This window comes from Capra hircus, chromosome 19, assembly GCF_001704415.2.
Source record: "Capra hircus breed San Clemente chromosome 19, ASM170441v1, whole genome shotgun sequence".
NCBI classification, from domain to species: domain Eukaryota; kingdom Metazoa; phylum Chordata; class Mammalia; order Artiodactyla; family Bovidae; genus Capra; species Capra hircus.
In genome coordinates this window covers 42,001,012-42,025,347 of record NC_030826.1, presented here as the reverse complement: position 1 = coordinate 42,025,347, position 24,336 = coordinate 42,001,012, and the positions used below count along the sequence as shown (strand labels likewise).

The 24,336-nt window shown below is 40.0% G+C and overlaps 1 protein-coding gene across 1 annotated transcript in view; it reads left to right on the top strand.

Annotated features, from left to right (window-relative positions):
* STAT5B (signal transducer and activator of transcription 5B) overlaps nt 1,423–24,336 on the top strand; it is a 64,459-nt gene continuing 41,545 nt past the window's right edge. Inside the window, exon 1 of the mRNA XM_018065115.1 lies at nt 1,423–1,597. The gene's annotated coding sequence lies outside the window, so the exon portion shown is untranslated. The remainder of the gene's footprint in view (nt 1,598–24,336) is intronic.

Here is a 24,336-nt window from a genome sequence, read left to right as displayed (position 1 = left end):
TGTGGCTGGAAACAGGGAGGAGGGTGAGGTGCATACTGCCTAGACCAAGTGTCACCGAAAGGCAGATATTAAGTGGCAGGAGGACATTCCAGGCAGAGGGAATGGTATATAAAAGCTTACAAGAAAGAGATATGGTGTGCCTGAGTGTTGAAACCTCATGGACAATAACTGTCAGAGGGGTTGCCAGAGAGCTCAGGGCTGGCACTTCCCTCCAGCTTCCTGCTCCAGCCTGTCCTCCAGCTCTGGCCTCCAAGCTCTCAGTACCTATTCCATAAGAAGCACTGTGCCAGGTGTTGGCCCAGAATGTGGGAGAAAAGTGGTAGCCTGGGTGGCGGAGAAAGAGCTGGTGATCAGCTCCATAGATCTTTGTGGCTGGTGTTATTCAAGAGGTGAAGGCAAGGCTGCTGGGAAGAGCTGCCAAGGGAGGATTATGGGAGGACGTAGGGACTTGCAGATCGTGGTCATCTCTGGACAGGAAGATTTTCAGACTGTAGGGAAGGGACATGCTCTGTGCGTGTGGGGGGGAGGGGGTCCTTCTCCTCTCTGCTGCTGCAGCTGGGTTTCTGGAGATCTGACATGCCTTGCTTTAGTGCTGGCCCTTGGAGGGTTGCCAGGGAAACCGTCGGCCAGCTCCAGAGATGTAGCCAGAGGAGAGTGGGTGACTCAGGCTGCCTTCTCAGATACTGCACCCCATCCCCATTACATGGAAAAGGCTCTCAGAGACCCTTTCTTCTGGATCCTACACAGCCTCTCTATTCTCTCTCTGGATAGACAGTCCCTCCTGTAGTTCCACTGGTGGGATTCCCCAGAGAGGGAAATATCTCGGACACCTCTGGCCCCCATAGATTCACTCTGGAACAGCGGATGGAGGGTCGGCGTAAACTGCTGTGTCCCTTAGGCTTTCCTCTTGCCTGTCCTCCGTGTGGTAAGCGGCAGGAGCCCAGGCTGAAACGCCCTCCAGGGAGCAAACCCGGGATAATTATTGATGGGGCAGCAGTGGACTTCTGACCTCGGCCTGCGAGTGACAGGACCCAGAACGCGGGCCCCAGCCGGGGCGAAGCAAGGTGGGCGGGCCGCAGAGGGGGAGGGGGCCAATCAACACGACCACAACAGGGGGCAGCCGACTCTACCCAAACAAAGCAGCATGTGCTCGCGGCCCGCGAACCCGCCCGGGAGTCGAGCTGCAAAGAGGCTCCAGCACCGCGAAGAGGGGCTGCCAGCGGCGCCGGCGCCCCCGCACTCGCCCAGGACACGCGGAGGGGGTTCCGGGTCCCTCCAGGGCGGCCGAGGAGGTGGGGCGAGGGACCACGGGGCTGGCGAGCGCGCGCCGGGCGGAACCAGGAAGCGGCGCGCGCCGGCGCGGGGCGCGCTTGGGGCTGCGGGCGACGCGCGCGGTCGGGCCTCCGCGCGCGAGCGGCGCGCGCGCCCCCGTGGGCCCCGGCGCGAGGAGAGTCGTCGGCCGGAGCCGTCACCCCGGGCGGGACCGAGCGCTGGCGGCTACGCGCGGCGGCCCGGCCGAGGGAGGGAGCGAGCGAGCGGGCGGGCGAGCCAGAGAGCGGGTAGGAGGCAGCCGCTGGCGCCCGAGGGGCCGAGCGAGGTAGGAACTGCGGGGCCGGTCTGAGGCTTGGGGCCCGCGGAGGGAGGCCGGGGAGCTTGCTCGGGTGGGGCCCCGCGTCCCGGCCGCCCAGACACCCGGCAGGGCCTCGCCGCCGCCATCGCTCCCCGGGCCGGGAGGGCGGCCGCGGGGACCGCGCACTGGGTGAGGGGAGCCACGCGGGGCGAAGGCTGGAGGGCCGCGCGAGGGGCGTCGTGCGGAGGCTGCGGCGGGCCGGGATGGGTAGCGGGCAGAGACCGTGCGTGCGCGGGTGTCTGGGTGGGCTGCTGTCGGCAGCTCACACCTCCGTGATGCAGTTACCCCCCGCCAGCTCCTCTCGTTTCTCCTTATTTCAGGAGAGGTATCAGCGACTCTTAGGGGGTGGGATGAGCACGGCGGGGGGCGGGGGGGCTGTGGGGCGGGGGGGATTTAGCCAAGCTTCAAGGAACAGCGCCTTATAAGGAGTCCAGACAACAAATACGAGCGTTTCGTTCAGGCTCGGGGGGCCGGGGGGGGGGGGGGGTTGCAGAATCCCCCATCAAGACCCGCCAAGCCCCGGCTGGTGCGTGTGGCGGTGGGAAGCGGCGCGTTCTGGTTTTCTAGCAGGGGATAAAGAGTTTTTTAAAAAGTGCTCCTGGTGTTGGGGGCAGAGATGCAGTGTCGGAAGGGTAGTCCGTTGTGTCACCCCAGCTGGTCTGAGGCTAAAGGAATCTGGCAAGATGGTCAGGCGGATCAAAGAGGAAAAGTTGTGTGGAGCAAGAGGCGTTTGCAGACACTTGTAGCCAGCAATGATGGAAAAGGCGAAGACTGGAAAACAAGCGCCAGTTTTCGGAAGATTAATGCGAACCACAGGAAATTTAGGGGCAAAAAGAGATAGCAATCCTCTCTTTCCTAAAGAGCCATGCCACGTCTTTTTTTTGTTTGTTTTTCTTGTCCCCTCTGATCCTGTCATTGTGTTTGATACCGTCGATTCAAATAAATAGTGCTCAAAGTGGGTCGTAGAATGTTAGAGCTGGAAAGGATCCCCGCGGTAATGCTGCCTTCTGTATTGAACAAATGGGGAAACTGAGGCCAGGTACGTGGAAGGATCGGCCTGCTCCGTTCGCACAGCTGTTTAGAACTTCAGGAACTGAAATGTCGGTCTGAAGACTCTCAGATCAGTGCTCTTCCCGAAGCATAGAGAAGTAAATAGATCTTTCCCTAAATACAGTTTCATAAATTGTCTCTGGAATGCCCTCGGGGAATGCCCCTTGAAAGGGCCAGTGTATCACCTAATTATTAAACTGAGCTTAGGTCCCTTTTTCAGTCTTCAAATGGTGTTTATCGTCCGCTTGTATCTTAGATTTCCAAAGTGGTTGGATAGCCGCCTGGGCCATAATAAGCTTTCGGCTGTTGAGTATATTATCTCAATTAATTTTGTTATCGTTCAGCAAAGATACTAGAACTCTGCCTCTTTCCTCAACGTTTTTCTGTGATTATTTGTTTACGTTTTGTTGATAACATTGTTGATGTTCATTGACTATGTGTTTTATTTAGCGTGCCTGTCATTTTAAAAATTTCATTCCCTAACACTGTGAAGACTAGATCAGTTTTGATAGTGTAATGTGGTGGAATTCTATTGCTTGACTTTATTTCAAGGCTTCAGGGTTCTTGTTTGTGTTGGTACCAGTTTCCATCTCTTGGAAGATCACAGTTGTTAGAATTCATAGTGTAAGGGGAGAAGGGGGCTGCTGATTTTAAGAAAATGTATTATGTGACAGTTTGTGATGTCTGTGAGTTTAACCAAAACAGCACCACACTTTTGGTCAGGTTGTTGTTATCTAGTAGATTGCTTGTTTTCTGTAGCCTTTGGAAGATGAAAAATTCAAGCACCTGATTGAGACACAGGGAGAGAATGGAGAGATCTTTTTTTGAAAAAGCAAAACATTAAAAAAAAAAAAAAGAGTTGATTTCTATCACCAGCAGGTTGGTTATTGCACAACTGGGAGCTAAACTGCACAAAATCTTTGCTGTACACCCAACTAAATAAATTATCCCCTCTTCTCACTAGTCAGGATACACATGTTTGCCCACAGGCTGTTAATATGAATTGTGTTAAGTTTAAGGTGGCTGTGTTTCTTAATCAGGTGCTTCATGATATACATGATGGGAGGGGGAGAAAGAGCTATCATTGTTTGGAGTGTTACAACATGAATATTTTGGTCAGCACTTCCTATTATGCCCCAACTTCTCATTTCATCTTCATTTTCTTGCTCTCGATTGATGTTTTTTAAACAATTTTATTTACATATGCAAAACCCACATCAGGACTAGTAAAAGGTATCATTTGTTTGTTGCTGTTTGGGTACTTAATGTCAAATTGTTCTAAGTTATATCATTATATTAAAGTTATTTCATATCATATTCAAATTATTTGTGATTTGTATTAGGTTAGGTTTAGGTTAATCAGTGTGCTTGTGGTAGTTACTTTGACTTATTTTCGTATAGGTAATTGATAGAGGTAGTCTATTAGAAAAGGATGATGTTGTAAATAGGTAAATAATATGCTGAAGATTAAATTGCAGGTTGAAGGTGGAAGCCAAGGAAGCTTAACTCTCCTAGTGCCCTACAAACGTGTGTATCTCATGAATTTTCATAGATACCTGGATGTTCTGACCACCAGTGACACGTATTTTCCCCTTTCTATTAAAGTGTAGATTGCCTACACTCTAGTGTACATTCTTGTGTACATTATTGTGTATTCTATGTGTACAATAGTGTAGTGTACATTATTCCTACAAAAGGAAGCAGAAAACCTCCTGTTTTTTTATTAGTTTTTTTGAAACTTATTCTTTGAAAAAGTTATCTGACAGTTCTAGGTTACTGAGCTCTTCAGAAAAATATCCTTTTACTGCGTAATAAAGTATCAAAATACTTTGATACTTCTTAATAAAAATAATGTTTAAAATTTTGTTCTAAAGTATCACTGTCCCTGATTTTGTGTGGTATTTAAAGGAAAATATTTTTCTTTAAATCTGCGCTTTGTTAATAGAACCGTTCTAAAATCGGAAGTATTTTTTCCCCTGCAATGTTCGAAACAACAGTTTTGTGCTTATTTCTGGGAATAGGAAAGTCAGATTTAACAATCTAGTTTCCACTGATCAGTTATTTTGTACATTTAAATCGTGATAACAGCGATTAAAAATGCTTTTACTTTGCTTTCTCTTAATTGTCATGTCCTTGTTTTAATTAAATAGCCTGTTTACATCGGATGTTTTCTTATGAATGGTGATCCTTTACTATTAAAAAACCTAAGCCCATTTGGAGAGGATTTTACATATCTAAATCTAGACTATGTTTACTAATCAAAGAAACGAGTAATTTATAGGCATTTGACTTTTAGTTGAACGAGACCCTCACTTTTGGTGGTTTTAGGGTTTTGGATGATGTTTTATTACTTTTGTTAGTTTTGGTCACACCCATGACTTCCTTGGAAGGTATCTTTGAGGTTTGGTTTCTTTTTTTTTTAATGGTAATATTGGGGTGGGGGTGCTTCCTGTTTGTATTTTCAAAATTAGGTCCACATGGTAACCTTTTGGTAGTGTCACATTTTTATACGCATAAAGACGAGCATCAGATGCCATGAGGTTTGTCTTTGACCCATCGTACTGCCTCATGACAGCTCTACTGAGTACCCAGCTGGAAAGACAAGAAATCCCAGATCTTCCCAGCTCCCTTCAAGGTTTAGCTGCCTTGGAAGAAGTCTTCACAACAACTACCACAACAAAGGTACAAGTAACAGAAAAATGGGGCTGCCCCTTTCTGTTTTCCTGCCAGGTACCTAGAAAACGCATAGGGCTAAGACAGAGTGAAAAAATGTTATGTGTAGCTTTGACTGTCAGAGCTTTCAAGGGGGGTGTTGCCATAGGTTTATATGATATGGAACTCCATCTATCTAGCAGTGACTGTACCAGTTTTTCTGACCTCAGCTAGAAGTCGTACAGGATGTCATGGAGGAGTTAAATAAGAACAAGGAGAAATTTACTGTGGTGATGGTAGAACTTTGGAGGAATCACCCTCAGTCATAAAACTCTTCCTTGACCCTCCTGGATAATCATTAACATGGTAGGTCACTTTTAATATAAATGTTGGACTCTGAGTTATGTGGAGTGTTGCAGAGAAGAATATCCTTGAAAGAAGTACATATAGTATTATTTCGGTAGTTGAACCAAGTGGCCTTTTCCTCGCCTTCAACTAACTTGATTATGAGAAGTGTAATGACTTAATAGACTCCTGATTAAATTGGCCTTCAAACATGTTTGCAGTTTAGGGACAGTTTCTGTCTTGTAAATTTTCTTTTAGATCACATCACTGAAGGCAGTACTATATTAGCGTGTGGCATGATTATGCAAAATACAATTTGCAAATAAGGTTGATGAGTGTCTTGACCTCCCACTCCCCCGCCCACCCCCCCCCCCCCGCAGTCAATAAAGAAGTGTGAGTTTGTCACATACTGGATATTTTCTTCATTGGGTTTATTCATAATAATTGCTTCCATTTCTCATGTATTCTAGTACTACTAAGATGAAAAATACTTATATCGATTGAAAATTTTTTAGAAACTAGCTTGCAGAATCCAACACTCATTCTCCATTTGTTTATCCTTTGGCATTCTGATGAACTCTTTAAAATTATTTTCCAGATTTATTTCTAGTATGAAGAGAAATAGCTCCATATTCTGTGCCCTACTAGTTTTTTGAGGTGCTTATGCTGACTCATTTTTTAATTTTACTAAGATACAGAGTATGGTTTGAGAGCAATAATGAGATTCTCAGAAAATATGAAAACTTTCCTTTCTGACTACTTAGAGAAAGGTTGGGGAAGACAAGGGGAAATACATCAATGAGCCAATCAATTATTGTTATTTGTTGGGATTAATTTGATGACTAATATTTTCAGTGCCCATCAGGCTAGTAAAAGTGACTTTGGCTTTACCCTGCAATGATCAGGACAAACCCAAGTGTTCTCTAATGCTGCTTGTCTTTTCCTGATGGGGGATTTTCTTTTGCATATGGGAAATCAAGCCAGAGTTACCAGTAACAGCCACGTCCAAGATTTGTGTATGAAAAAAGAAAAACTCTTAAAAAAAAAAAACTCTTTACCCCTCTGGGCTATAACTCTACTTACCCTGGGCTCATTTGAGAAGGTATACTAATTATTTGCATAATGATTATTATACTATCTTTCAAAAAGTGATCAGAAAATTACTTTAAAAGTACTTTGAATTATGCCCCAAACCTAAAAATGAAGATAGTAAAAATAATACCTAGCACCATTCACTTACAGAGTGCCAAGCAGACACTGTTATAAGCTCTTGGCATGTTTTAACTCATGATCCTCAGAGAGGTAGGTTCTATTCTCAGATGAAAGAGGAAGAAATGGCCACAGAGAAGTTAAGTAATTTGTCCAAGGTCACACTGCTGCTAATGGCAGGGCTGGATCTAGACACAGGCCAAGCTGAATCCAGAAGCTGTATTGTTACCCACTGCACTTCGAAGGAGAGCAGGCAACTGTCACTTTGCAATGAGACGTTTGGTTTCTTTAGAGGTTTATGGTTCTTTGTGTTCCAAAATGGACTTTCTGTCTCTTTTTTTAATAGAAAATTTTAAATGTATGTTTGGAATTTTTTTAAGTTTATGAAGGCGATGGTAGGTGTTTTACAACTAATTTATATATTCCTGATAGAAATTAGATTAAAATAGAGAAAGTCTTCATTTTAACTCTTAAGTTGTCCTTTGTTTCCTTTCTACTGATGTTACCATGTACATCATAGGGGAAAAGCTATAAGCTGTCTCTTTGGCTTCTGTTTACAAACAAAAGGATCTTCTGTGTCAGTGTGGTTTGAGACAGGCATGTTTGTTGACTGAGAATGCAAGTATCCAGCTCATTTTATTTGCAGCTTTATTTTGAAGGGATTTATGGTCCTATTCTTGTTTTAAAGCCAGTAATTGTGGTTTTTGAAATAGAAAGACTTAAGAATTTTAATTTGAGGGGATAGTTTTTAAGGCAGCTGAACTTACTGCATATGTTTCTAGTTTAGTTGTGCAGAGGCCCTTAGAAAGTAGTCTCAGAACGTATTCCTTTTCATATCTGATGCTTATATTATTCTCTCATCTCTTTTTTTAGAGGTGGATTGTAAAGTTAAATCTTGGAGACAGAATTCACAATCCTAAATTGTAGTGATTTGAACTTAGATCAAGTCAGGGATGAGAAAAACTTAATTTCCCTGAGCAGACAGTATGAACTTGTTCATATAAACAGAGGATGTTAGCTTCCAGGGTTGTCAAACTGTCACCTTTGACCAGGGTTGAATTTTCTTTGAATATTGACAAAAGTTACAATGTCAGTGGAAAAAGCTTAATGTGAAGTATGCATAACTCAGAATTTCCTTATGTTTGTGTCAGTGAGATCCTACAATTAAAGCTTTTTTTTTGAAGTGTATATGTGTATATGTCTGATGAGTTTAAAAAGCCTTCAGTGGGGGTTTCCAGGCTTTAGGTGAGAGTCAATTAGAAAGTTTGTGAAAAACTATTTTGTGTTGTCTAAAATTCAGAGCCTATAGCTGGTAGCAATCAATATGTTTTTATAAAGAATGAGATTTTAAAAAATCCAAACTGGGAGAAATTTAAAGTATCATTGTAGCAGAAAAAAAGAAAAGAAACTGTTGAGTACTTAATCTGTTAGAGTACTAAAAATTAGGATTTATCAGCTTCATGATATAGCATTCTACAATATATTCATGGCTTAAACTTGGCAAAAATATTCTCTCAGAAATAATGCTGATTCTATTTTTCTTTTTCTTTCATGTTTCTAAAAATCATTTGGTCATCTTTTAGGCTTGAAAAAAGTAGCAGCCAAGGTATCTACAGAAATATATAGCTCTTTACATAATGAAACAGTTACTTTAGCCTGTGGATTTGTGTTTTTAGGATTTGTGATGTTTCTGGTAGAAAGTAAGAGAGAGTGCTGGTCAGAATTGAACTTTGTAGAGTCTTACTCCAGAAGATACGGAAGGTCGAGTGCATAGGGATTTAGTGCAAATATTCCTTGTTCTTGTATTGTTATTGTTTCAATTGTGTAATGATATATTAAACCCTGAATGTGAGCAGATTTTAAAGATGAGTTTATCCTTCAGTGAGTTTAAACATCAAGTAAAAATACTAATGCGTTGTAATGTGTGATAGAGATTGGCCTTCCTCCTTAACTGTTTAAGGTACCAAAACAAAATAGAAAATGTTTGGCTTCCTGAATGACATGGCTGCAGTGAACATGCTGAATTGGTAATGAAGCATAATCCTTTGATTTTGCTGAAACACATAATTTTAAAGGAATGGGTCCATAAGCTAACTTATTACCTTAAGCATGTATTTTAAATTTTGTCCCAGAAATGTGACGTCATCAAAATTTATGGTTTCGAAGCTTTATTCCTTAAGTGTAAGAGGTCTAGTTGGGACAGAACATATTCCAGGTATATTGGTAAATTTCAACAGGACAAATATAAAAACAGTGGCTTTTAGGAAATAACTCCTGAAAGAAATATATAGGCCCGGCATAAGAATAGGCCCTGAAAAAAGATTTCTTCTGAGTTGTGGGTTTCTGGGTATATGTATCCACTTGCTAGTAGCTTCCCATTTTTCTACAATAAATAGGTGATAATAAATAGGAACCTTGAAGAAGGAAATGGCAACTCACTCTAGTATTCTTGCCTGGAAAATCCCATGGACAGAGAAGCCTGGCATGCTGAAGTCCTTGGGGTCGCAAAAGAGTTGGACGGAGCTTAGCAACTAAACAACGACAACAATAAATAGGAAATACTTCTGTAAACAGAAAAAAAATTATTTTTAATGAATCGGTGAAGAACATGTGAGAGCGCTATAATAATGGAATATTGTTTAGCCATAAAAAGAAGGAAATCCATTGTGACAGTGTGGATGAACCTTGAGGGCATTATGCTAAGTGAAATAAGTCAGACAGAAGATGCTGTCATCTGACCTCACTTACTTGTGGCATCTACAAAAACTGAACTCCTAGTAACAGCAGACTGGTGGTTGCCAGGCAAGCACAGTGGGGAAATGAATGAGGGTGGTTAAATGGTACAAATTTCCAGTTATTAAGATGAATAAGTTCTGGGGACGTAAATTACAGCATTGTGGCTATATTACTATATACACAATACTATGTTGTGTATTTTAAGTTGCTAAGAGAGTAGACCTAAAAGTTCTCACCAAACAAAAATTGTTAACTATGTAAGTTGATGGATGTGTTAACTAACCTTATGGTGGTAATCATTTTGCAATATATACTTATATCAGATCATTTCATCTGCATCTTAAGTTTGCACAATGTTATATGTCAGTTATATCTCAATAAAGTTGGGGAAAAAGTTATTTTTAAAATGGCTTCTGTATATTGATTTATCTCAGAATGAGAAACCTGTTTTTGTTTTCAGTTAGTGTTTCCTTTTTAGGAGCAGAAAAACAAGTAGATTGTGAGGTTTGTGTTAAATATTTGGCATGATGATATATCTTTTTTTGATGAATGATATTAAAATCATTTTATTGTATTTAATATTCTTAAGAGTTAAAATAACTTGAGGATTGAGTTGTTTCTTATATTTGATGGAGTGCTTCATATTTTTATATATAAGCTCGTGGAGAATTATAGTACTGTTTATAAATATAATAAGGAAATTCTGTTATTTTACTTGTGTATATGCCCTACCAGGTTGCCAGTCATTTCATACTGAAGGTATGTGTTTGTTTTTTCAACTTTTGGGGGGAAAATGGTCTTATTTAACTTCTAGTAATGCTGAACATTATTTCAATATATTTTCTACATTTGCTTTTGTATTGCTTTCTCATTCATGATGATACCTGCAAAGGTTGCTAGGTGTATAGATTTCTTTTTCTTGTAATTCCATTAGTCATGCTTAATGACTTCTCTGTATTTTTTATGATATTCATTTGGGAATATCTGGTAAAGGAAACCTCTGGTGAAAGACTCTTTTGGGTATATGTCATTGCTAATACAGGAGACTTGTGTTTTGCCTTAATTAAATTTGCATTAAATAGTTTATTTGGAATGAAATCTAGTGTATAAAAGCATTCAACATTTTAAGGCATGTAAGGAATAAAAATGAAAATAAATTACAGGTTTTAGAATTGTGAAACATAGCTCTCCAGGTCTTATCACTTTGCAGCAAATAAAATTACAGTCTTAAATATGTACTATTGAGCCCAGCATAACACCTACATATTTTATGTAAAATTCAACTCAGTAAAAATCTACCTTAACTTAGATTGTACCTTGTAATTTATTATAATGGAATTTCCAACAACAGAATTTTAAATCAGTTTTGGGAATAATAAAACCTAAAAGAGATCATATAGTACCTTTGGGTGTTTTTTAATCCTAAATCCATATGTAGTTAATTCCAGTTCATGAAGATAATAATTATTATTATTTTATTTTTATTTTTTAAGTAGAAGTTTTTATTTTATCTTTTTGGCCCTGATGCATGTGGAATCTTAGTAGTTCCTGACTAGAGATCGAACCTATACCCCCTGTAGTGGAAGCGTGATGTCTTCATCACTGGACCACCAGGGAGATCTGATAGTATTTTGAAGATAATTATCTTTGTGTATTAAAAATAATACTGTAAGCGTATATTGCCCAACATGCCTTCATAAATAAATCCTGTTGATTTTATTACTTTTTTGCTTGTCACTTCTTACCTCCTCTGCCTCCTGAAAATATGATAATCTCATTTAATCCAAAATTATGTTTTCCTTTGGTTTCAATTCATTTATAGTTGCTGATTTCCCTTGTAATCTATTTTGCGTCACTATGATATTATTGTGGCCAGTAGATAATCTTTCTTCCCTTAAATATCTGAATCATTTTTACCAAACCATGAAATACTGTAAAAATTATATAAATTGGGGCCTCAAATTTAGTATTATATATTTCATAATATGGCATCAGTAAATTATTGAACATTTTAAAATTAACATATGAAGTGATTTATTGCTTTCTTCATTTAGAACTAATTACTTGATAGTGTTCTAGTCCTTATTTGATTTTGAGAACTTGACTGTCCTCACAAAGATAAGTCTTTTTCTAAGTCCTTAAATCTTAGTTATCTCTTTAAAGGAGCTCAAATGGGTGTAAGATTCAAATGACTGTGAAAAATAATTACTTCTTTTAAAAGTTAATATTATAATTTTGTTTGAAACTTTCTAATTCACTTTTTGTCTCCTAGCTGCCAGAGAGCTTTTGGGGATTGTGTGTGTGTGAGTATATGCGTGTGTTTGAGTATGTGTGTGTGTTCCAGATACTTTCAAAGGGTTTAAAGAAATCTATTCCAAATTTTTACAATAATTGGGCTACCAATCAAGGTAAGACTTAGTAAATACTAAGTAAATATTGACTGACTGCTGAGCTCACGCACTGTACAATCACATATGCTTTTGAGGACAGTTAGACAACAACTTGGCCCATTAAGCTATATACTCCAGTGGTTCTTAACCAGTGGTGGACTAGGGGGCCTTTTGAGGCACTAATGAATCCATGGACTCTCTTCCCAGTAAAATATACACACACACAAAAAGATGTGCATATGTTTCAAGAGGTTTGTGGACCCAGGTTACAACTCAGCTGTAAACAGCCAGCTCTCAGTTAACACAGGTAATGGAGATGAGAGACTATGGAGAAGAAATAACAAATACTCCCAAGTTTATTGTTAAAACAAACCTCTAGACGTGCCTTGTTATCTGGGAGCTCAAGGGGTACTTGTTTCCCCAGGGAACTAATAGATACCATATACTTTAACATTTTTAAGATGTGTATTCCATTGTATAACTGTACCATAATTTAGTTAATCCATTAATAATTGATAGCTGTTTCTAGTTTTTCACTTTTATAAACAACACAGTAGTACAGCTCCTTAGGCAGAGTGGATTTTTTTCACATTTACTGGACCATCTCCTTAATGTTCAGAAGTGGAGTTGTAGAAGTGGAGTTGCTGAGTCATTTGATAGTCATGGTACCAGACTGCCCTCCAAAAAGACTATCCCAGTCGACATGCCCACCAGTAACTAGTGCGTGAAAGGGGGGTTACTGAGTGTTGGCAACCTTTCCATCTTTGCTAGTCTCTCATATTTGTTTGTATTTCTTTGATTTCTACCAAGGCTGGACAGTGCTTCACAAGTTTGCTGGCCTTTTTATTTTCTCTTTGTGATTTGCCTCTGTATATAATTAGCTTGTCTTTTCTGTTACAGGTGCTTGAGTTTTCCTCAGAGATCTTTCTGTCTTACATATTACAAATTATTTTCTTCCGTTTTTTTTTTCTTTTTTTGGCTTTCAACTTTGTATGCTATTTTTTTGTAGTACAAACTTGTTAAATTTTTTTCTAGTCTAATTTGATAAATCTTTTCTTCTCTGACCTGGCTATTAAGACATACTTAGGAAACCATACCTATACCCCAAAATGGTAAAATTTTCATTTGTATTTTCTTTTAGAATATTTCATTGTTCTAATTTTTCAATTAGTGTATTTACTTTTGGCTGTTCTGGGTCTTCGTTGCTGCCAGGCCTTTTCTCTAGTTGTAGAGACTGGGGGCTACTCTCCAGCTGCAGCACTTGAGTTTCTCATTGCGGCGGCTGCTCTTGCTGTGGAGCATGGACTCGGGCACATGGGCTTCAGTAGTTGCAGCTCAGTTTAGAGCACAGGCTCAATAATTGTGGCTCACAGGCCTAGATGCTCCGAGGCATGTGGGATCTTCTCCAATCAGGGATTGAACCCGTATCTCCTGCGTTGGCAGGCGGAGTCTTTCCCACTGAGCCACCAGGGAAGCCTGGTTCTAAATTTTTTTGCATTAAGTTGCTCAGTCCATCTAGAATCTATTTCTGTGTAAGAAGTGAGGTGAGATTGTAGCTTTATTAGTTTTCCTCAAGGTAACAATATTATTGATCATTCACTGTATGCCCAGCACTGAGCTGAGTGTTTCACAAATGTTAACAGTTTCAACCTAAATCAATTCCAAATCGCTTGCTAGTTATCCAGAAAAATCCACCACTTCCCATTAGCTTCCTCTTTTCCCCATTGATAGGAAAGTCCATCTTAATGTTTATTAAATCCTCTATATGTTCAGATCTGCTTCTTGTCTGTCCTGTTCCATAGATTAATGTGGTTCTGAATATACCATGTTGTTTTAATTATTATACCACATTGTTTATTTGGATCACTAAAATTGCTTTTCAGAGAATAAATCAGGTGAGAATTCACATGGATTTCCTTTAGAATGTGCATTGGGATAGGTTTTTAATATGATTCAAAATTAATTTCACATTCTTTGAACAGATGGTGGATAATCACTGGTAGTTTCATTAAAGAATCACTAGATTTAGTCTTCTTAAACATATCTTTCTGTAGAGATTATGTAATAGAATGTAATTTTTAAAAACAATATTCTGAATGCTTTCAATTCAAATAGTGTCATTTCATGCTAACATTTCAGTAAGTATAGTAAAATTATATATTTAAAATTTTTAATTTAAAACCTTAGGGTTGCTTTCAAAATTTTTTCCTTCTAAGCAATACGTGGAAGCAGAGTTATAATTGTTACTGATAAGACGAGTATGAACTAGAAAATTGTTAAGAATTATATAGGAATATGTGAAATATTTTGGTTATAGATAAGAAGCTTGTCCAATATAAATGTAATATTTTAGAAGTAACCTTTTAAAAAAGCAAAAAGAAACAGGTGAAACCAATTTTAATAACATATGTTCTTTAACCCAGTATACCCCAAATATTATTATTTCAACAAGGACCACATACTCACTGCACACTTAATTGCTCAGTCATGTCCAACTCTTTGTGACCTTGGGGATTCTCCAGGCAAGAATAATGGAGTGGGTTGCCATGTCCACTTCCAGGGGACCTTCTCAACCCAGGCGTCAAACCCAGGTCTCCTGCATTGTGGGTGGATTCTTTACCATCTGAGCCACCAGGGAAGCCCAGGGATATTGGAGTTGGTAGCCTATCCTTTCTCCAAGGGAACTTTCCGACCCAGGAATCTAACCCGAGTCTCCTTCATTGCAGGTGTATTCTTTACCAGCTGAGCTAACAGGGAAGCCCGTGTAATCAATATATGAACTAAAGAGGGACTTCCCTGGTGGTCCAGTGGTTAAGAATCTGCCTCCCAATGCAGGGGACCCAAGTTTCATCCCTGGTTGGGGAACTGAGATCCCACATGCCCCAGGGGCAGCTAGTGAAAGCCTACTCACCTCAGTGAATACCCTCAATGATTCATTCACCTGAATGAATCACCAAAATTAATTAATTAAAAAAATAAACTACTAAGGAAACATTTTACATTCCTTATTTGCTGCTGAGTCTTCAAAATCTGGTATATATTTTACACATACAGCGTATCTAAATTCAGATGCAAAGTTTCTACTAGAACTACATGAAATGTTCAGATTTCATAAAACTTTTAGTTAATAAAGTAGATTCACATAGTGAGGTCATTCTAATAAACAAACATACTTGAAAGTCTTCCAGTAACCAAGTTGAGCCTCAATTTTTAAGTTTAACATTTGAGTTGATTAAAAATGAAATGAAATCAAAATTTAGTTCCTCAGTCACACTAGCCACATTTGAAGTGCCCCAATAATAGTGTATGTGGCTTGTAGCTGTCATAATTGGACAGTGCAGTTACAGGCCTTCTAAAGAAGTAAAATAAAATACCAGCTGTCTCCTACTTTTAACATCTAGTTTACATATAGCTCACATACAGAGAGGGTCTCTTGCCCTCAGGGAACTGAAGTCATTGCTTTCCAAGGGAGCAGAGTGTGTGTGTGTGTGTGTTTTAGAAATCAGGTTTGCCTGGAAAATAATCTTACTTATCTTTTGGTTTTAGTTACTCTTCATGGTGTACATAAAGTTGATGCATGAAATTTGAGATCTAGTTACAAATGAAATTTTTCCTTTGAAAAGACCCCCACACACACACACCATGTTAGTTTAATCTTAAGACATATCTTATGGAGGGGAGTAATTTTGAGTCATCATCCTGAGATGGTGATAACTCCACCTATTAATATATGTGGAAGATTGAAGCAACAGCTTCAGATGGCCAACTCGACCCTCCAATCCTCAGGCCTTCCTTCTTAGTTTATCTTAATGGATATTTTTTAGATCCCTGGTTCTAGAAGGAACCTTTGAAGAAATGGATAGAACTGTGCTATTTTGAACATTAGCTGACACCTAAGCCAAATTCAGTTGGCTTTTGATTTATTTATTAAATAATCTTTATTTATTTACTTACTGTTTTGGGCTGTGCTGGGTCTTTATTGCTGCGTGGCTTTTCTGCGGGAGCTGCTCTCTCCTTGCAATGCTAGGGCATCTCACTGCGGCGGCTTTTCTTGTTGGGAAACCCAGGCTCTAGGACTCTCGGGCTTCAGCAGTTGTGGCTCCCAAGGTGTAGAGTACAGGCTCAGCAGTTGTTACGGACAGGCTTAGTTGCTCCCTGGCATGTGGGACCTTCCTGGATCAGGGCTCGAACTCCAGGTCTCCTGCAGTGGCGGGCAGATTCTTTACCACTGCATGCTCAGTCGCGTCCAACTCCTTGCAATCCTATAGACTAGCCCGCCAGCCTTCTCTGTTCATAGGATTCTCCAGGCAAGAATACTGGAGTGGGTTGCCGTGCCTTCCTCCAGGGGATCAAACCCACGTTTCTGTATTGGCAGGCGGGTTCTCTACCACTAGCACCACCTGGGAAGCCCATTGAGCCAACAGGAAAGCCTGGTTGGCTGTTTAATGTTAAATAAAATACTTGGTAGCTTTTACTTCCAGGCAGCCTTTTGGAAACCCTTTACTTTAATATGGTGTCCAAAGTAGGTTAATTATAACTCAAAACATCCTGGTATACTTTACTGATTGTAAATTATTCCTTAATAAAATTGAGAATTATTTCTATAAAGGAAAAAAATCCCTTTTTCCCCAAATATAACCTATTTTAGAATATTTGAAATATTTCCGTAAAGGTGAAGATTTGAGTGTGCACAAAAATCATGGTGTTCCAAGGGGAAATCTGACACTTTTGTCTTAAAATTTATTATATTCATTATATTGAACAAAAAGATTGTTGTGTTGAGTTGAGAAACAGGGCATTTTCAAATATTTAAAAATACTTTTATTATACCTAGATTTTCACTGTAATAGCATTTGTTATTATAGTAGAATTGTACATATATTTTATTTCTTGGGAAAAAGAAGAAGCCAAATGTTTACAGGCCACCTGCCACCTTGCACTGCTATACATTGGTGAGGAGAAACTTGAGTCCTATTGTAAATTTTAAACTCTGTGCTCTGTATTTTTAGTATCTTGTGGAGATTGAATCTGCAAATTGTCTCTTGAGAGATAAATGATTTGATTTGATTGTGACAGGCATGAAATTTATCCTCTATATAATACTGTGTCTCCTGGGAAAAAGCTGGACTAATACCATACTGAATCAGCTTCCACCAGGGATGAACAGATGTCCTGGCTTTATCAGAAATTGCTTTCCCATTGCCACGCCTTTCACGAAAACCAGTCATCGCCCTTGTTGTCTGATTTTGTTGAGATGCTTTTAAAACTGTTCCCCGCCACCCCTGCCACCCCGCACCCCTCCACCACCAATATTGGTTTGAATGCACAGACTTTGCTATTTACTTGTAAGATGTTATGGTAATCAGATATGGTACCCTTCTCCTGAAACAGAAATAAAAAGAAGAGAAGTAAAAGTGAAAAATAGAAAGTACAGCATAGTCTGTATTTATTTAAACTTTAAAGTGTTTCATATCAGATACTAGAACCTAAGTTCGCTAACAGGCATGTCTGTTTTTTTCACTGCTGTATCCTCAGTACCTAGAATAGAACTTGGCATGTAACAGATCCTCAGTAAGTACTGTTTCTATGACTGAGTCGGTCTGCTTACTTTTGTTTATAGCAGGAAGACCCTCATCTCTGATAGTAAAGGTTGGTTTATGTTGAAGGTACCGTAATTCCATCTATTAATCTGTGTTGAGGGTGTGTACAGAGAGCTCTTCAACCCTCAGTAGGGCTGAAGTTCTGTCTATTACTCTGGGGAAAGAAAAGAGAGAGGAAAGTCTATTCTCTTTGTTTCCTTTGGATTTCAGAGTTTAAGATGGAAGAAATTTGAGTTTACTAGGAAGGAACTGGCTTTTCCCCCTCCATTTAAAAAAATTGTGTTTGTATGTGTGATTACCATTTTAACTATTTTAAAGTATACTGTTCAGTGACATTAAATACATTCACATCCTCTTACAGCTATCACTATCATCCATCTCCAGAAATTTTTCATCATCCCGAATCTAAATTATACCCATTAAGCAATAATTCCCTATTTCCCCACTCTCCCAGACTCTGGTGACTACCAGTCTACTTAATCTCTACATGAGTTTGACTACTCTAGGTACCTCATGCAAGTGGAATCATGTAATATTTGTCCCTTTGTGTCTGGCCTATTTCTTTTTTTCCTTTTTAAAATATGACCCCTTTGCTTAGAGACTTGGCAGTTTTTTTCCCTTGATTTTTGTTGTTGTTGTTGTTAGTTTTTGCTTTGTGCCTAGACCTAGCAAGTGATGCATACACTGTCAGTGTCCAAGACAAGTTAATTCAGCAGCTTGTTTCATGTCGTTAGGGGGTTATTAAAGTTTTGAAGCTTTAATAAGCTGTGATTCCTAATCTGTATGTCTGTAGGCTTAGCTCCTCCAAGTCTTGCTGATAAACCTGCACTGACAGTGCTGTTGGAGATTAGTCTTTCTCCTTGTTTCATAAAGCAAATTGTTCTCCTTCTTATGGCCTGATTATGGACTGGAAAATTACTGGTCCATTGTTGTCGTTGTTTATACGGGCATGAAGACAAACTCTGCACAAGGACAATAGCGACGTGAGAAGTTTGATTGCAGCCTCATTAAGAAATTACACGCTCCTACTCATTACTTTTCGCTCTTTTTCTATTCTCATTACATCCTCCTCCCTCCCTCCCTTTCTCCCTTTCCTTCCTTTCTGGTCTGTCATCCCTCCTTAACATCTCTTTCTTCCCTTCTTTTCCATTCTCATTTTCCTGAGTAGGTGCCACAGAGACAATCTGACCCTGTGATCCAAATGTAAGTAGAATAGCTGTGGCTGTCCCTGTGGGGTTCGTGGTTCCTGGTGCACACAAGTTTTGTTTGAGCCCTCTGATCATCTCTGGCGGGTATTGGCTTTGATTCTAAACACAGTTTCGCCCCTCCTACGGTCTTGTTGGGGCTTCTCCTTTGCCCCTGGATGTGGGGTATCTTTTCTTGGTGGGATCCAACATTCTCCTGTCGATGTTTGTTCAGCAGTGAGTTGCAAGTGAGTTCTCACAGGAGAAGATGAGTGCACGCCCTTCTACTCCACCATCTTAGCAGTACTAGTCATAGCAAAAAAAAGGCAAACACCCTCTTCCAACAACACAAGAGACAATTCTACATATGGACATCACCAGATGGTCAATACCGAAGCCAGATTGACTATATTCTTTGCAGCCGAAGATAGAGAAGCTCTGTGCAGTCAGCAAAAACAAGACTAGGAGCTGACTGTGGCTCATCTTATGAACTCATTGCAAAATTCACACTTAAGTTGAAGAAAGTAGGGAAAACCTCTAGACCATTCATATATGACTGAATCAAATCCCTTAGGATTATACAGTGGAAGTGACAAATAGATTCAAGGGATTAGATCTGGTAGACAGAGGGCTTGAAGGACTATGGACAAAGGTTTGTGACATTGTACAGGAGGCAGTGACCAAAACCATCCCCAAGAAAAGGAAATGCAAAAAGGCAAAATGGTTGTCTGAGGAGGTTTACAAATAGCTGAGAAAAGAAGAGAAGTGAAAGGCAAAGGAGAAAAGGAAAGATATACCTGTCTGAATGCAGAGTTCCAAAGGATAGCAAGGAGGGATAAGAAAGCCTTCCTAAGTGATCAATGCAAAGAAATAGAGGAAAACAATAGAATGGGAAAAACTAGAAATCTCTTCAAGATAATTAGATACCAAGGGAACATTTCATGGAAAGATGGGCATGATAAAGGACAGAAATGGTATGGACCTAACAGAAGCAAAAGGCATTAAGAAGAGGTGGCAAGAATACACAGAAGAACTATACAAAAAAGATCTTAATGACCCAGATACACAATGGTGTGATCACTTACCTGGAGCCAGACATCCTGGAAAGCGAAGTCAAGCTGACCTTAGGAAGCATCACTATGAACAAAGCTAGTGGAGGTGATGGAATTCCAGCTGAGCTATTTCAAATCCTAAAAGATAATCCTGTGAAAGTGCTGCACTCAGTATGCCAGCAAACTTGGAAAACTCAGCAGTGGCCACAGGAGTTTTCATTTCAATCCCAAAGAAAAGCATGCTAAAGGATGTTCATATTGCACAGTTGTACTCATCTAACACACTAACAAAGTAATGCCCAAAATTCTGCAAGCTAGCCTTCAACAATATGTGAACCAAGAACTTCCAGATGTTCAAGCTGGATTTAGAAAAGGCAGAGGAACCAGAGATCAAATTGCCAACATCCATTGGGTCATAGAAAAAGCAAGAGAATTCCAGAAAGACATCTACTTCTGCTTCATTGACTATGCCAAAGCCTTTGACTGTATGGATCACAACAAACTGTGGAGAATTCTTAAGGAGATGGGAATACCAGACGGTGCACTTTACCTGCCTCCTGAGAAATCTGTATGCAGGTCCAGAAGCAAGAGTTAGAACCAGACATGGAACAATGGACTGGTTCCAAATTGGAAAAGGAGCATTTAACTTATATGCAGAGTATATCATGCAGAATGCTGGCTGGATGAAGCACAAGCTGGAATCAAGATTGCTGGGAGAAATATCAGTAACCTCAGATATGCAGATGACACCACCCTTATGGCAAAGATGCAAAGAGGAACTAAAGAGCCTCTTGATGAAAGTGAAAGAGGAGAGTGAAAAAGCTGGCTTAAAGCTCAACATTCAAAAACAAAGATCATGGCATCCGGTCCCATCACTTCATGGCAAGTAGATGGGGAAACAATGGAAACAGTGACAGACCTTATTTTCTTGGGCTCCAAAATCACTGCAGATAGTGACTGCAGCCATGAAATTTAAAAGACGCTTGCTCCTTGGAAGAAAAGCTATGACAAACCTAGACAGCATATTAAAAAGCAGAGATGTTACTTTGCTGACAAAGATCTGTCTAGTCAAACCTATGGTTTTTCCAATAATCATGTATTGATGTGAGAGTTGGACTACAAAGAAAGCTGAGTGCCTAATTGATGCTCTTGAACTGTGGTGTTGGAGAAGATTCTTGAGAGTCCCTTGGACTGCAAGGAGATCAAACCAGTCAATCCTAAAGGAAATCAGTCCTGAATATTCATTGGAAGGACTGATGTTGAAGCTAGAACTCCCAATATTTTGGCCACCTGATGTCAAGAACTGACTCATTTAAAAAGACCCTGATGCTAGGAAAGATTGAAGGCAGGAGGAGAAGGGGACAACAGAGGATGAGATAGTTGGATGCCATCACCAACTCAATGGACATGAGTTTGAGCAAGCTCCAGAAGTTGGTAATGGGCAGGGAAGCCTGGCATGCTGCAGTCCATGGGGTTGCATAGAGTCAGACACGACTGAGCAACTGAACTGAACTGAACTCCACCAGTCTACCTGGAGGAACAGGGAAACAGAGGGTTCAGTTCAGTTCAGTTCAGTTGCTCAGTCTTGTCTGACTCTAAGAGAACTAAATTCTTATTTTTTTAGAGGATGGAAACTAACTTGTTGAGAAAAGAGAGAAATACACTGGGAGGTTTGGTTAGCAAGAAAGCAAAGAGGAAGAGAGAGGGAGCATCTTGGAGGATGATTTAAAAAGTAACCCGTGCAGTCGAGATTTCAAGCAGAATCTTAATCCATGGACTGTTTTCCTTGGGCCTTGGGGCCACTACTCCCATTTAAGGCAGAGTGAATAGTAGTGTTAGTCGCTCAGTTGTGTCTGACTCTTAGTGACCCCATAAACTGTAGCCCACCAGGCTTCTCTGTCCATGGGATTCTCCAGGCAAGAATACTGGAGTGGGTTGCCATTCCCTTCTCCAGGGGATCTTCCTGACGCAGGGATTGAATCCAGATCTCCTGCATTGCAGGCAGATTCTTTACCATTTGAGCTACAGGGAATCCCCAAGAACTGTTTTAGAGCCTTTTAAAACATCAAACATAGAGTTGGTTCTCTCTCTGTATCCGCTGCTCATTGCTCTGGGCAGATCACTCTTGCCTTCTCCGATTCCATTTCTCAGTCTGTAAAATGAAGGGCCAGCAGATTCAGAACCATAAGACTTTGAGCCAAAGCCATGAGACTATGAAAGGTCTTCTTTAAATTCAGTTTTTATGTTGTCAACAAACGAAAGTGTTAGTATGCTAGAGACAGAAGTATTAACAATGAGAAATTACCCAACGCCCAGACTGGCTCCTGTTGGAAAGGTGGAAATGGTCATGATGGAATTCAGGTAACCTCAGGGCCCTGGGATTTCTGAAGTTCAGAACACTTAGAGAATCTTCCAATCTTTCCTTCTTAAATGTGAATAGATGTATATTGCCATTATTGCTTTGTCCCCACTTCTCCCAAATTTAGATCACCAGTATTTATAGTTTGCCAGTCACAAATAGATTCTTGCATCCCCATCCCTCTTTATAGGGACCTCTTTCAGTTCAGTATGCTTTTACTGGCACCGACTTTGATTTTCTTTACAGCAGCAGCTGCTAATTACTGACAGCTTTTGAGCAAGCAGCTTGTCATTTTTGGCAGGGATAGGGACCATCCATAGCAATTCAAGACTATATTTTCATTTGCTAAATTTACTTTGCTACATGAAAATACATCTTGAGTTAAAACATAGTCTGTAGTCAAAGGTGGCTGTATTTGCTGAAACATTTCCCTGAGTTGGCATTTGGTCCTGTAGTTGAAGGACTCTCAGGTGATAAAGCAAAGGTTCAGTGTCTATCAGACCGACACCATTAGTCCTGAGTCAACCTTCTGATGTTAATGAACATTCTAGATGTAGAAGCTCATGATCTTGTTTTGTCACAATAGTAAATCTTTCTGGCTTGCATTTGGTAGTATGCATGGTAACCGAAGGAGTGAATTGTTGGTATACGTTGAGCTTTCCGTTTATATTCAGCTTCTTTCTTGAGAAATAATTAATAGAAAGAAAGTTTAGTTTGCATAAAGAAGAAGCTTTCTTTGGAATTTCAGCTCATATCAGCATCATCACATTTCATGTAATTCTCCTCTTTGAAATCACCGCAAGGAGGTGTTAGCTCTGTTTTACACACTTGTCACGATGTTGATAGAATGGTACAGCTTGCAATTGTATTTACCTTGGTTAGCACCAGTGATGAGTCAAAACCTCCACCACAGTTTCTATAAAGTGTGATTCAGTCCCATTATTCCTGTAATAAGGATTCAAGTTAATGACCTCCGCAGTGTTAAAAATAACATCTTGAAGGAAATAACTGACCTGCCATTCTTTCCCCTAATTTAGGTTCTTTTTTGTAAGATGGAGGTCTACCAAAATTATATTTAATTTAAAACACAGTTATTGACTGTCTACCGTGTACCTAGTATGATGTTGAGGAAATCAAAATAAATGAATGAATTATTCCTGCCCTGGATAACTTACAGTCCAGTAGGTGACTAACAGACAACTCAGAAATGCTTTGGTTCTTATGCCCAGAGTAGGGTAAATTCTAATTCTAGAGAGGCAAAGTGTTCCATCTTTTTTTAAAAATCAGATGCTCAAAATGATAAAAGGCATAAGATACAAGCATTGTGTTGGTTTTTGTTGTTGTTGTTGTTGTTGTTTTAGCTAAATATTTTAGAGATTGTATGAGGCTCCTTTCATAAGACCCTGGAATTGCGAGGTGTCCCTGTCCCAGATTTCCTGGTGTCACAGTTGGACAACCCTGTTAAATTCAGATGTGGTCTTCCACATCAGAGCACCTCTCCATGCCTTGGCTTGGTAAACCCCAAATGATCTCCTAAAGTTCAGCTAGTATCTACTGGGCACTATGCACAGTGACGCAGTCATTTCTGCATTTTTTTGTGTACGGTGTATCAATTATTATAGGAATTTATCATTCACATCATGTGTCTAACTTCAGATGCACATCAGCGTCAGGTAACTTGATGTTTAGTTATCCTCCAAATAGTTACCGGGATAACTGACTTCAGTATCATTTACTATCCTATCTTACCCACTAGAATATTTCACAAGTTGTTTTCACGTCTGTACTAGTGATATTGTCCCTTTAATGAGAAATGGTTTCTACCAGTAGATAGCCTGAGTTTAGCAGGATCTCTGGTAAATATTGGTGAGAGATAATAATGCAGCTAATGAAAGCCCAATAAGGAATTTGGGAACAAATAGAATAAAGGTAACCACTCTGCTTCTCATAGGAAATGTCACGGTGTTAATTCTTTGCTTTATGTGTCTGTTCATTTTAGGCTGTGCTGGGTCTCTGCTGCTGTGAGAGCATTTCCCTAGTTGTGCCGAGCGGGGCTACTCTCTAGCCGCAGTGCTCAAGCTTCTCATTGTGGTGGCTTCTCGTCGCAGTGCACAAGAGACGCATAGGTT